Source organism: Neopelma chrysocephalum, unplaced genomic scaffold (assembly GCF_003984885.1).
Source record: "Neopelma chrysocephalum unplaced genomic scaffold, ASM398488v2 Primary Assembly neopelma1_44, whole genome shotgun sequence".
NCBI classification, from domain to species: domain Eukaryota; kingdom Metazoa; phylum Chordata; class Aves; order Passeriformes; family Pipridae; genus Neopelma; species Neopelma chrysocephalum.
In genome coordinates, this window is record NW_020897703.1 from 23,927,539 (window position 1) to 23,940,878 (window position 13,340).

At 41.9% G+C, this 13,340-nt stretch overlaps 1 protein-coding gene across 2 annotated transcripts in view; it reads right to left on the bottom strand.

The window, feature by feature from the left end:
* The window catches only part of SEMA5B (semaphorin 5B), a 272,400-nt gene that overhangs the window by 196,771 nt on the left and 62,289 nt on the right, over nucleotides 1–13,340 (bottom strand). The window contains exons 1-2 of one of the 2 annotated variants that reach the window (XM_027678990.1): nucleotides 11,924–11,975; nucleotides 1,649–1,872 (exon numbers count right to left, since the gene is read on the bottom strand). The gene's annotated coding sequence lies outside the window, so the exon portion shown is untranslated. Of the gene's footprint in view, nucleotides 1–1,648; nucleotides 1,873–11,923; nucleotides 11,976–13,340 lie in introns of those variants that run through there. The other variant, XM_027678992.1, reaches the window with a different exon arrangement.

Genomic DNA, 13,340 nt, shown 5'->3' on the forward strand with positions numbered 1-13,340 from the left:
ATGAAAGCTTGATTTGTTGCCATTGACACATCCAGTCTTCTGGATTTGCCAGGTCTATCAAAGAAGAGATGTGAGGGGACCAAGTTTGTCTTGCTGGTCTCTGTCAGCACCCTGCACTGCTCCGTGCCAGCTCACGCTGCAGGACACCAGAGAAACAGCGCCGGTGCTTTTACAGCACTCAGGGCTCCAGGCCGGCAACCCCACGCTTGCAGCAGCCATGCCACAAACAAAGTACTGCAAGTCCAAGCACATTTTAAGATCAAACTCACAGGGCTTCTAGTACCCCTGACAAGCACTTGAACAGTTCTCAGTAAGATAAGATTCCTCTGCCTCTACACTGCCCAGGGCACAGGAGGGACTTGACCAAGCAAGCCTCCAGAGCATAAGGAGCACATGACTATTCCTTCTTTCTCTAGGGACTATGGCACTTGGACCCTCTGGATGTGTATTTCTGTCCAGCAGCAAGATCCCATTCTCCCTTGTCAGATGACCAAATCTATGCTCAGTGTACCAATCTCCAAAGGAACAGTGTTTCTGAGATTTTTGGGGCTTACTGAACACCTCTCTGCAGATTGTTCTCTGTTAATGGCACCACTTGATTGTTTCCTGCAGATTCCTTCACGTCTTCTGTCTTCCAGAGGACTCCCAGCCTGGGAGCTGCCTGAAGGAACAATACTGCCATTTCCCCTGGAAATCATCTTCTGGACCCATATCTCTTTGCTAGACAGTCCAAAGGGAAATGAATCAACAGTATGGGACCAGATTGGTTATTCTGTAAAACTCTGTGTTGGGTCCATCATTCTACAAAATCAGAGAGAAACATTTTATATTTCTGTCAAAATAAAAGATTATTTTTCAATAAGGAGCTTAAAAATGCCTATTTTCCAAACAGAAACTACAATCTTTCCAAAGTGGAAACTTTTTCTAGTTTCAGACAGCACAAAATGAGCACAAACTATAAATAGCATCTTCTTGTAATGCTGCAGCAGAAAATGCTGTTTACTTAGTCTGAGATATATTCTGTGACCACACTAATCAATTTCCACTCACCATTGCCCTGCCTACACATCACATCTACCTGTCCTGAGTGATTGAGGAGTAGCAGGTATTTGTGTAACAATGAACTCTGGTGAAACACACCAAGGCTATTTTGGATTTGAACTGGTATAACCAGGGCCAGCAGCAGTGACCTACCTTTTCAGTTAACTGTGCTTTCAGCATCTGAAAAGTTGCAGCAATTCCCTGCACTGCAGCAGGCACACACTTTTTATATCCGAATGATTAGAGGAACTTACCTACTTCACATACAGTCTGAAATATAAGGTCCTTGTTCCCAACAAATTTAAGGGAGAATGTCCCATTGAGTCCAATGACAAAAGAATTAAGAGAGCCCTGAGACACTGGAAAATGCTACATCTAATGTCTGTCATTCTTTGCCTTGTACAAAATCACAAATAGGCTGTGGCAGCCTCAGAAACAGTGGCCAAGTCTTCCAGCTCTCCGATTTGTGCTTTAACTACTTGACATATCCTCTCATCACTGGAGCGAGAGACAGAATGATCAGAGACCAAAACCTCTCACACTGAGCAATCTGAAAATATCATGTTCCAGCACAACAGAGATGTGTGTCATTCCATCACTAACTCACCAGCCCAGAGGACAAGTCCAAGACAAATGTCCCAGCAGCAGTCCAAGGTCGGAGTCCCAGAAGGTAAACCCGTCAGGAATTGGTGATGTAAACACTCCCTCTCAGAGGCAGTCCCACTGCAATCTTCTCTGAACCCCTTGGACTCTGCAAACTTCCTTCTCTGGCATGCCTCTTTGGCCTTCTTTCTTCTAATTTTCTCATAAGCTTGTTCGTGGGTGATTTATCTATTAAAAAAAAGGCATTTTTTCCATTTGGCTGATACAAAAATGATGTTATAAAGACCTCTTTGAGGAAGGCTCTCTCTTACTTCTGCCAGGTCCTTCCTCTTTCCTGAGTTATGTGACAAAGATCTTGGGAAAACAGCTCATATCCTTCATGGTAAGCATCACCTTCCCTTCACCCTTCTCCTTCCTCACAGTATTTTTTGAAAAAATTTAAATGGTCCCATGCTTGGTCTGAGGATTGAGTCTGATATAGTCATCATTTCTGAAGGCCTTACTTTTCATCCATCGCTGACCAGGACATAGAATCCTTATTCAGTGTAAACATGACCCAGTTTAATTTTTCCAAAGACCATTTGTTTTTACTTTCTGGTATACACAAGTGAGTAAATATTACTTGGTAGGTTAGAATTTCACGAAGCCCAACTAAAATGAGGGCTCCAGATCACTACATGCAACATAAACATATGGTCAAAACTTTGTAATCGTCCCCAAGACTACAGAGGCATCCTGTGAGGCAGCCAGGAAAGGAACTGAAGTCAATTTTCTGAGTCTCGTGTAGTATCTTAAACATAAGCCATCTTTCCTCCATATCTCTGTTCTCAGAAAACACTTATTATCCAAGTTTCTGCCTAGCTAGCAAATATCAAAAGCTAGCAGTTTTCCGTCTCCAGTATCAAGTCAGTCACAATTTTAATTGCAATGCTTTCCAAAGTCACTGTCTCTCCTCATAGTAATTTCTGCTGAAAATGTACCTCTCACCATTGCATGGGCTCCATTCTAATCAAACTACACAGTTCTCTCCACGTTTGGCACTGCATTTAAAAATCAAAGTGCTAAATCCCTCTGTGAACTACTCAGATGCAGCACTTATATATACACCTATCAAATGCACAGAGAAGTCAAACTCTGACCCTAAATAAGTTGATATATGAAAACACGGCAGTGCCTCTTTGGCTAGAGGAAAAGAGATTACTTATACAGCCCTTACTTAATTCTTTGTGGCTGTATTACAAAACAAGCAATTATAAATCTCCTCAGATAGTTCTAAACAGTACAAGTAAACTTATAAAAATGAGATACACATGCCAGCACTGTTAGAGCACCGCTTTAGGTCAGTGCAGTCCCACAGTAATTACAAGTGCTAAGAACAAAGTGAAGACCAGGCTCAGAGCAGAACTCATCCTTTTTCACGGTGTCAAACCCCCACTACACATGGATAAACAAAATAAATTTCAAAGAAAACCTAAGAAAGAGTGAATGAAACTGCAGAGAAGTAATGAAATCCCTGAGCCTGCCCTTATATGCAAAGCTAATGACGACTCTGTTAGGGAGCTGAAGAGGAATGGCATAAAGGATGGAGAATCTGCCAGACACTGAGAAGCTGAGATAAAATGAAGAGAAACAGTTATAAAGAAAGACTTGTTTTGCCTTGGTGATGAACTACTTTGTTCACCTTCAGACCCAGAGCAGAGACAGGATTTAGTCTATGGTATCTAACCAAAAAAATGTGACTGACACCTACTTAAAAGAGGGAAGATATTGGAAATATGTCCTTAGTTTAACGACACAGGAGCGTTTTCTCATCCCACAAAGCATCTGCCATTTTACACAGGGATAAAGATGAGACCTTCTAGGGGAAGACCACCTGGTATCTGCACCCTAAGGAACAACCCGATGCCCCAGTATAAAAGACTAAAGCTTAAATCAGTTACACAGCTGAGCACAGTATGTGCTACACATTAGTTAGTGAACACTGGTCCACACCAGTAAAGATGGGTTCCTGCAAGTGTTTATGTGTTTCCACTGGGGAAAGAAACTTGACCAGACACCAGGTTTCCATCTGAAACCTTCTGGTAAATGGAAACTGCTAATTTTCCATTCTCCAGTGAAAATCTCAAAGCTCAAAGAAAGATTTCTATAAAGTAATGTTTTTACAGGAATAAATTAATTTTCCAATGAGCTCTCCAACATACACATCCATAGTAGCATGTAACAACCAATGCTAGTATTTAGGCTGACCTATTTTCCTCACTAAAAGCAACACTTCCCTGCTTCTCTTTGGTACGCCACCCATTTTCATGTCAGATAATTATGGAATAAAATCTACTGTCTTCTCCACTTCCATTGCTGCTGACACAGACCAATGCCTACGAACTTTTCTTTTCCAGTGTACAGTTAGCAACCTCTGCCCATCAGATTATTCCATTAACTTTCCAAATGACATGAGATCACAGTTTTACATTCATTTCCTGATGATTATCAGGGCCCTGGAAAAATTGCATTAAATTTTGAGCAGCTCAAATGCTTATGAGAATTCTTTTACTTAAACACGGTAATCATCAGCTGTTTTGGACAATATGAGCCATTTCCACGCACCCAGTGCTACGATTTAATTTTCAGACATAGCAAAACCCATCAGTTGGCAATCATTAACTGGGATCCCTATGAGACCTCATTAATTAGGTACTTTATTCCTGTCCATATATTTAAAACAAAGCAACAACTATCAACTGTCTATCTGTGCCATAAATAGATAAATAGTTTTGTTAATAATTTGTCTTCATCATACTAGAATCACTGACTTAAATATCAGTATCAGTTCTTGCACTGTTCACTAATGCCAGTAAATTTGCACTAGAAATACATTTGACCCATTTTCACTCAAATGGAAGGTTCAGGCAGTATGCATTTGTTGTTTTTTCATAAAGCCTTCCTGGCAACACAGATACAAGGCTGTTTTCATACATGCTCCTAAATAGTGCTGTAAGCAAGCAGGAGACTAAGAGCCTACTTGGAGCAGCAAGCCCTGTAGGTGGTGAATTAAGATGAACCGTGGCATTACTAACAGCCATTGGGTCAGCTCTGCTTCAAGGAAACAGTAAGAACAACATACAAGAGTAAGATTTTCAACAGGAACCTCTGGGATGCCCAGTTGCCTCCGCAACACAGTGAATAGTAAAGCACCCAGGTGTCCCTCAACCCCTGGAAAACTCCCCCCCAGCCTTCCCATAACACGGTTCTGACCAGACACAGAAGCTGTGAGGCTGTAAATCTCCATGTGGCCTCACACAAATCTCACCTCAGACAACCACAGCACACTTAACTTTTTGTTTCGTATTGTGAAGCCACAAAAAATCCAATTTCTTTCTTCACATTAGAGAAGCAAGGATTCTCAACATGTACCATTGCTACCGTAGTGCCTTTATTAAAATACGGATTATTAATGCAACTAATGGTCATGATGGACAAGGCTGACAAAACACCACTGGACTCCCCAGCTGAACCCAGTGTATAAGGCAGGGAAAATTGCACTCCACACTCGCTGATTTCAGAAAACAGAATATTTCTACCTAGTTTGTCATAACTACCTCATTAAGCAAACGATTTCCCTTTCTGCCTGCCCTCAACCATCTAAAAGTTTAGCCTCATTTCCAATTTGAATTTGCCCTTTATTAAATTGAATTCATTGTTCTTTGTGTTACTACTTGTGTTATGTGTCATTTCCTTTTCCTGATATTAAATGACCCTTAAGATGATCATCCTGCCATTAAGCATTTCTCTAGATGAAACTGGCTAAATTCATTCCCACTCCCGTATCTTCTTTAATGTTTCAGTCTTCCTTTGGAGTCTGATTTCTGAAGCTAGGAGCATGATCTTGGTGCATGATGCTACAGGTGTGATCTTAGCAACAGCACAGTAAGGCATTTGTAAATTCTCTTATCCCAAGAAGGTTGTTTTCCAACCTTCACTAAAATGAGAGGTGTTTTGTTAACTTCCATCAACAAATCCTTCTTTCCCTGACTGCTTTCATTTTGCATCACTCATACTCAGGATACATTTGCTGGCTCAGACCAGACTCTTCCCTTGTGGCACCGCAAACATCTACACATGGAATTAAAAACCCAAGAGGTCTCAGTGCTGCCCTGAGCCCTGTCAGAGTTGGCAATCAGGTTCACAGAGATGTGAGAGGCATTGGATCATGCTGCCAAACAGGAATGAAGTTAAGAACTCCTATGTTTTCCTAAATCTTGAGCTTTGGTGTACAGGATTTATTGCGGAGTCAGGCTCCATCCAACACCAGAAAGGTAATGCAGTTGCCAGTTTCAATCGAATTGCCTCTCCATTTATACATTTTTTTAACTCAGCTGCCTTTCATATGCGTTCTACCTTCTCACTGTTCGCGCGCAATTTGATACAGTCATTTCCTCAGTTGTGATCCTTTACTGTATGTCTTTCTCTGGATCTGGACCAAACCCCTTCTTTTGTTACAGAAAACTGCTGGGTAACGATCCATTTTTCAATGCATATGTGTGCACAAGAGCAGCAGATGCTGAGGGAGCAGATTTTGAAGTGAATCAAGGAAGTAAATGAGTGTGGGAACCAGAGCCCAAAAGCCATTTTGGAAAGACATTTTTGAGCTACCTTAATAGGCTCAGCCTGCCGTATTTCAAAACAGCATCGATGGACAGAACTAATAAAACTTGTCTGATCAGTTTAAGCACAGGCATCCCTCACAGTTGCTTTCTGCATGCGTGCACATGCACTCACACAATCACACATGCTTCTTCACCCGTAGGATCAAATCTCTTCAATTTCTTCCATGATTAACGTACAAATAACTTATAACCCAACCAGAGACCCACCTAGAAGACTTTGTTACAGTACCTACATTCTTGCCTCCAAAGGTGTTCGCCTCTAAGGCTTTTGTTTTTAACAAATATGGATATGGACATAGATATAATCTGAGTGTGTATTTATATATTTAGGTAGATATATGTACGTACACGGGCACTTATGTGTTTGTAATTTTGGCCTCATATGCCCCCAATGAGCAAAACACTTGGAAATTATTCTTCCAGTGGGGCTGTGGCAGCATGGTGAAAATCTCTCTGCTCTTAATTAGTCAAAGGCTCTTAAACTCATGGAGTTATAAACTGCCAGAAGTAGAAATTTACTGAATGTAAGAAATGTGCTTTAGATAAACAGCAGGGAATAAAGTACAAGATGGCCCAGTGTTACTTGGCTTGACGAAGTTTTACTTTCCCCAGATCAGCAGCAGAGCTTTTAGTGTTCCTCCTTTACTTTTAATGAAACTTTACCACAGAATCTCCCCTGTACCATGACCTGGGATTCATAAAAACAATGCAACAGCCTATATATTTTTCTGATTATATTTTCCAGAGCCAATTTCACACAGGCTGTTTATAAGTCACTCACCAGAAAGCAGAAAAGAAGAAAAGAATGTTTTCCATCTCTTTACTAAAAAGCAAAAACCCTCAAACCAAACAAAATTGTACACAGCTGTGTGACACCAGCAGTGACTTTTATGATACCATATGCCCTGCTGAACGGTGTTTCACTCAGCTGATGCAGCCTTACTGCAAGGTTAATAAAGAGGCATGATCTTTGGCTAATAAAGGCCAAGTCCGTTATAAAGAAGATAGATTTCATTTTGCAGGGAGAAAGAGTGGAGGAAAAAAAGACAGGAAGGAGAAACCTCTGCTGAGGGCACTGTTGGCATGCCATGATTTGCAGTGCAGGGACAAGGGGCCTTTCATGGGGTTTCACTATGACAGTACTTGGGGCAAGCAGAGCCAGGACTTGCTCCAAAGTCCCCCCAGAAGGGGCCTTCCCCAGAGCCACATGGCAAACCCAGAGTTTCTTTCTCAGCTTGAGGATCAAAGAACCCAATGTTCCAGCTCTCATCTGCTTCTATATTTGATGCTACTTATCACTTTGATGGACTGTTTTACATATAAAACATCAGGAAGGGGTTACCAGCCTGGGGGGCTTTTTTCCTCTAGGATGCAAAAGAAGGAAGGTCTCAGATGCAAAATACTTTTGAAGCACATACATGGAAGTGTGAGCTGCATCATCCCTGAGAGACAGGGCTGGGCCACCCCCAGGCACCAAAGAGCCTTCAGAGAAAAGAGGAATCCCCACCTGCTCTTTCTACCACTGCTGAGAAAGTGAGAAACAGAGGTGATTTTTACTGAAGCAAGCCTTCCTTTCACATGTGCACCCACTTCTGAAGAGCCTGGCAGTCTTCTTCCAGCCTCCTAAGAAAGCATTTCCAGTACACCCTGTCCCAAGACCCTCTGTTTCCCCCACACACACTCAAATCCCATCAAGGTAAACAAGTGATAAGACTTCAGGATTAGGTCTACTGACCTCAGAAGGAATTTTGCTCAAACAAGAATTAAGCCTGGAAGGATTTTGTCCTTACTGAGAGGCTTCTAAAGGTTTCCCACATAAGAGTTTCAGGAAAATGACTTGTGGAATTTACATCCCGCTTTGCTCCCTCAGACACTTTGGCAGCTTATCCTGGAGGGCACTGGAGTTGGCACCCAGACAAGCCGTCAGCTCACAGCCTAACAAATTATTGATTCTCTCCTCACTTTGAAACAAGGCAACAACAAACTCCTAAATGCACTGCATCCTTCAATATCTCCCTTTGGAGAAATACTCATCTGTAACACGGGCAGTAAGGGGGCATTTTCATCTCTTGGGCCATCTCAGGGGGATGAAGCACTGTGCTTATGTATTTTGTTCTCTGTGACGAGATGAGATTTTTGCACAGAGCGACTTTCAAATCCACACTCAGACACAGTGAGATGTATGAACAAGTGTTTGAGTGCACATATAAAAAATTAATGGAATTTGGAATGCAAAAGATGTCCAACAGAAAACGGGGTTAAGGGCTTGTTTTCCCCAGTATTACATTATTCAGAGGTGAACGGTTTTCCATGCATCATGCACTTAATGAGCTCCAGATTGAGGATACAGAAAGATCTTGAGATTGGCTTGAAGAAACAAAATGTTCAAAATGATCTCAACAAATTAAGGCGCTTCATCATAAATGGCACATCACCACGAGTATCAGTTTTGTGAAATTCCTGTTATTCTTCTGCAACTCACAGCAACGTGCCCCATGCTTTCTTGTTTTCCTCCTGCCCTCTTCACTGCCACTCACTAGGGATGTAGCTTCTCCCTTGCTGTGCAAGAGCTAAGTCTTCTTGCTGCTTCTGGTATCCCAACTCTGCAGCCCCCAAATGCCGAAATCAACATGCAGCTGCCAAAAAATGCTGGTAACTCATCATTAGACCCATGTCAAGAATGGCCTGAAGAGTAACATCTGCTTCTACCTCTCTGAATGTAGTCAGGGGAGCAGCTTTCCCTCGTGCCAAGGGCTAGAAATGAGGCAATTTGAGAGAGTCATCACAGAATGCCTCACTGGGGTACACAGAACGGACCGGGAACTGGACCCAATAGCTGCAGCTCACAGTTGTTGGATACATCTCGTATGCAATGCCTCCCATTGCCTTGCATCAGCTCACATTAGGACTAGAAGGGGTCCCTTGGGAAAATCCTGCCTGCTCCCAACTTAGAATACAGATAAATCCAGCAGCTCTTCTATTCTGCATCAAAATGCTTCCCCTGCACCTGAAATCAATACCGTCTTCATGCAAATTTTTACTACATGTGCTGCACAGATTCTAAACATTCATTCAGTCAACACGCCTAAATAGCTCAGAAAATGATAGTATGGCTTTATCAGGTCAATCATCTACAATTTTATATCTCCCTAAACACATATTTATAAACAGCACTACAAACATTGTTAAGGCTATTGTGTGAAACTCTTATACCATTTCTAAGTGTATTTTTTTGCAAATGCTAATTTTATCAGAAACATTAAACAGCAAAAAATTAGTTTTTGCTCCAGCCACTTCTTTTCTGAGTAAGATTGATGTAACTGAGGTTTCAAATGTGCAAAATATTCTGTACCACAAATACTTTTCATTGTCCCTGTGAATTGCAGTATGTCCCAATTTCAAGAGTCTGCTTTGCTTTAGATAACGTTGCCAAGTTACTAAAAAAAAACCCTCAGCAATGGACTGTTTGCATCCCAGGGTCATAATAAGGTATCCTGGTGACACTGAAACATCAAGATGTAAACAATAAAGAGACAGAAGAATGTTGACCCAAGAGGCCAAGTCTAAAAAACTGCAATTCCAAAGCAAAGTGGTATTTAGACCATCGGATACATTACTGGTACAGGTGCCTGCAGAACCAGGTGCCAATTTTAGCATTTCTCAGATGAATTTGCAAACTGAGTTCATATGTTGGGCTCACAGCAGAACAGAGACCTCAACAGATGCAGATTTCTATACTCTGAAGAGGCAGGAATAATCACTCCTTGCCCCAAGGCAGAGAAACGAGAGAACATTTGTTTTCAATATTTAAATTGACTAATGCTGCAGGATATCTCATCATTAATACAAACATACCTAATAACAGGCAGAGGACAGCACTGAAACAGACACCTATCTTGCTGGATGGGTTTTCAGCCTTAAAATACACTGGATAGAAATCAAATATGAGCCACCATTAGCTGAAGCAACACTTTTTTGGTGATGGACTAATAGCAAGACAAGGCAGATCACGTGTATCTTTTATTGGACTAATATATATACTGTAACACACGAACCTTCACGCCAAAGAAGTCTTCAGGGGAATGGTAGCAGAAAGAACATTTCTGGCCCAAAAGCATCTCACTGTGTCGAGCCAACACAAAGCTTCCACCTCTGTCCATTTTATCTCAAGCAGCTGAAAACATTTTTTGCAGCCAGTTTGTGACAGTCACAATGACAACCTGCACAAACACAGCAGGCTCAACAGAAAAGTCCTCACTGCTTAAGTGCTCTGTTTGCTTTTTGCACTGTCTCTGTCCATCCAGATTATTTATAGAGCAGTCACCAGGACACTCACAGCCCAATCGTGGTGACTTGGCAAGTTTTACAAGAAGTACAGTCCCGAAGTGAGCAATTCTCTGTGAAAATACACAAACACTTCCACCTGTCACTAGTACTTGGGTGTCCCTGTAACTGATCACTGCAAATCTCTTGAGATTACAGTGCAACGTAGGGAAGGAAAAATACTGCTGTCAATGTGTTTCTCAGAGATGGAGGGATTTGGGCAGGAGTGAGTTCCACGAATCTTTTGATAATGTTTCCATACAAACATAAGGGTCATTTAGCAGTGATTTGAACAAGGTGTTTCCAAACTACAAGCCTGAAGGGGTGTTGGCTGAGTTAAAAAGCTGAACTCTTGAAATTAGGGATTGCAATAACTCAGACCCTGCACAGATAATCACAGAACCCAAAAAGAAAAACAACTTTATTGTTCACATAATATCATGAAACAGTGAAGAACTGAGAGTTTAAGCAATCTGGCCATCAGGATCAGAAATTTAACTGTGATCTCTTGCATTTGCAAAGCACCTTCTGCAGCAGACCATGGGCTGGATTTTTTCAGTCTCTAGGAAGCACATGAGTAACAAAAAAGGGTTTTCAGCAGCAGTAAGGCTGAAGAGGTCTGAAAATCTTTGGAAGCTTTTTTTCTTGAGCCAAAACAATTTGGGAAATCATATCAGTTCTGCTAAAATTGTGTCTAAAGGAAAAAAAGGAAGAAAACTGGAAAAGTTCTGAAAGGGAGAAACTCAGACATGGGAAAACCTTGAGAAGCATTAAATATTCTGAAATAAGGTTTTGTTTCAGCGTGTTCTGTATTATGCATCTGAAGATAAGTATTTCTTAAAACAAAGCACTTCTGTGAACCCCATAAAAAGCTCCCCTCGTGCCCCCCTCAGAATTTCTTTTCCAGTTTTGAAGTTTTCTGGGTTTGATCCTATTCAAAATAAGTGCAAATATTAAAATCCTGCATAAAACACAGCTTTTGTCCATACCACAGTTTACACCTAGAACTTTATTCTTCTTTATAGGGACAATGTACCTGAGCAGTTCACAAAAACTGTGAACCATTCTGTGCCTCTTGGCATTGTTAGGCATCTAAATCTTTTTTAAAATGTAAACTCAGCTGGTTAGGAAGAAATGAAGCCAGGTAGCCCTAAAGCATACACCAAACTACATTTCCAGAGAGGTCAGTTAGAAGCATAAGGCTATGAATAATCTGATCCCAACTCTTGCAACAAACAGGAAAAATAATGAAGGCAAAAGGGAGAGGGGAGGAATTCAAACAAGCAGAGTACCTATGATAACGACAGTGCCGGAGCACCACTGTAGTGGAGCCAGGCTGTGGCATTCTTTCCCCAGAGGAACCTTTAGGTTTATGACAAATCAGGGATGATGCTCAACAGCTATTTGATGAGCTCCACAACAGCTGGTGAGGTCTGCGTGCCACTGCAACACAGCTGGAAATGCACAGTGCCGCAGCATTAACTGGATAATAACTCAGGGCTTGCCAAGCACTGAGTATCACTAACTTTTCTGATGAGTTATTTGTGTCCATAATCAGCTGTGAAACTGTTTAGGGAAGATGTTCTCTGAAAAGGAGAATTTATCTGCAAAGGAAGTCACTGTTGCTAATAAAGTTGTCTGGCCTCAAAGCCTCAACGAACCAGACGCAAAACCATGTTGCAGGTTTTAAGGCAATTAAATGTTTTCCCAGTGGTGGAAATTTAAGGAGTTTTTCAAAGAGAGGAAAAAGTGGCAAATAAATGAGTTAGTGGACCTTTGTCTATGGAAAGGAAGATGTATTGGAGAAGCAGAAGAACTACCATGTGCCCATCAGAGTATGATCAGAGATGAAAAATTTTACATTACTGGAGAGCCATTTTTGACTTGGAAAAAAATCCTAATAGTGCAATCACTTACAACTTGATTGTAAGACATCATCTGCTCTGATAAAGGCTGGCACCAGCTTTCCCAGTGAGCAGAACCCAGGGAACAAATTGCGGCACAGGCAGTTCCAGTTCTCTCAGTTCTGCCAGAGAAAAGCTGTATCCACTTCACTGAGAAAGAAGTACTAAACATCAGGCTGTGTGCAGCCACCCTACAGGGAAAACAAGGGACAGAACCAAGCTTGTTGCTTCCCCTTGCTCTGTCCTGGTGAAATGAGTCAGCGTAGGAGGCGATATTGCAGACGGCGCAGTGGGGGACTAGACTCTACTCCCCCTTTCACAGGGACAGGTCAGGCCAACCTAGCTCCTCTAGTTTGGCTTCTTTGTACATCGTACAAGAAAATCCCTGGCACAGCTCTCAGCCAAACGATCTCTTTCAGTGAGTGATTGCTCTGGCCAGTTACGGGAGCGTCTCTCAGCTGGTGGTGGAACAGCACTGCAGTTGTCGTCACCATTTCTGGACCGGGATGATCTGCAGCAGCTGTGTTCTTGGTGAGCCCATGAATCACTGCTCACAAACAGGCGACAAGGGTGGGTATGGCAGGTGAGGATGATCTGCAGAAGGAAGGCAGGGGGCACATTCCTTTCTTTACCTAAATACATGAAAGATCAGCCCTCAGTCCAGACTTAGACATTCACATGTTGCCACATTGACCAGTCTTTTCCTATCCCACACAGGCCAAAGGAATCTTCCTTGAAGAATGTAAATTAAACAACAATCATTGCCTTCTCCTTCATTATACTAATGCCTAGAGCATGAAAAGGG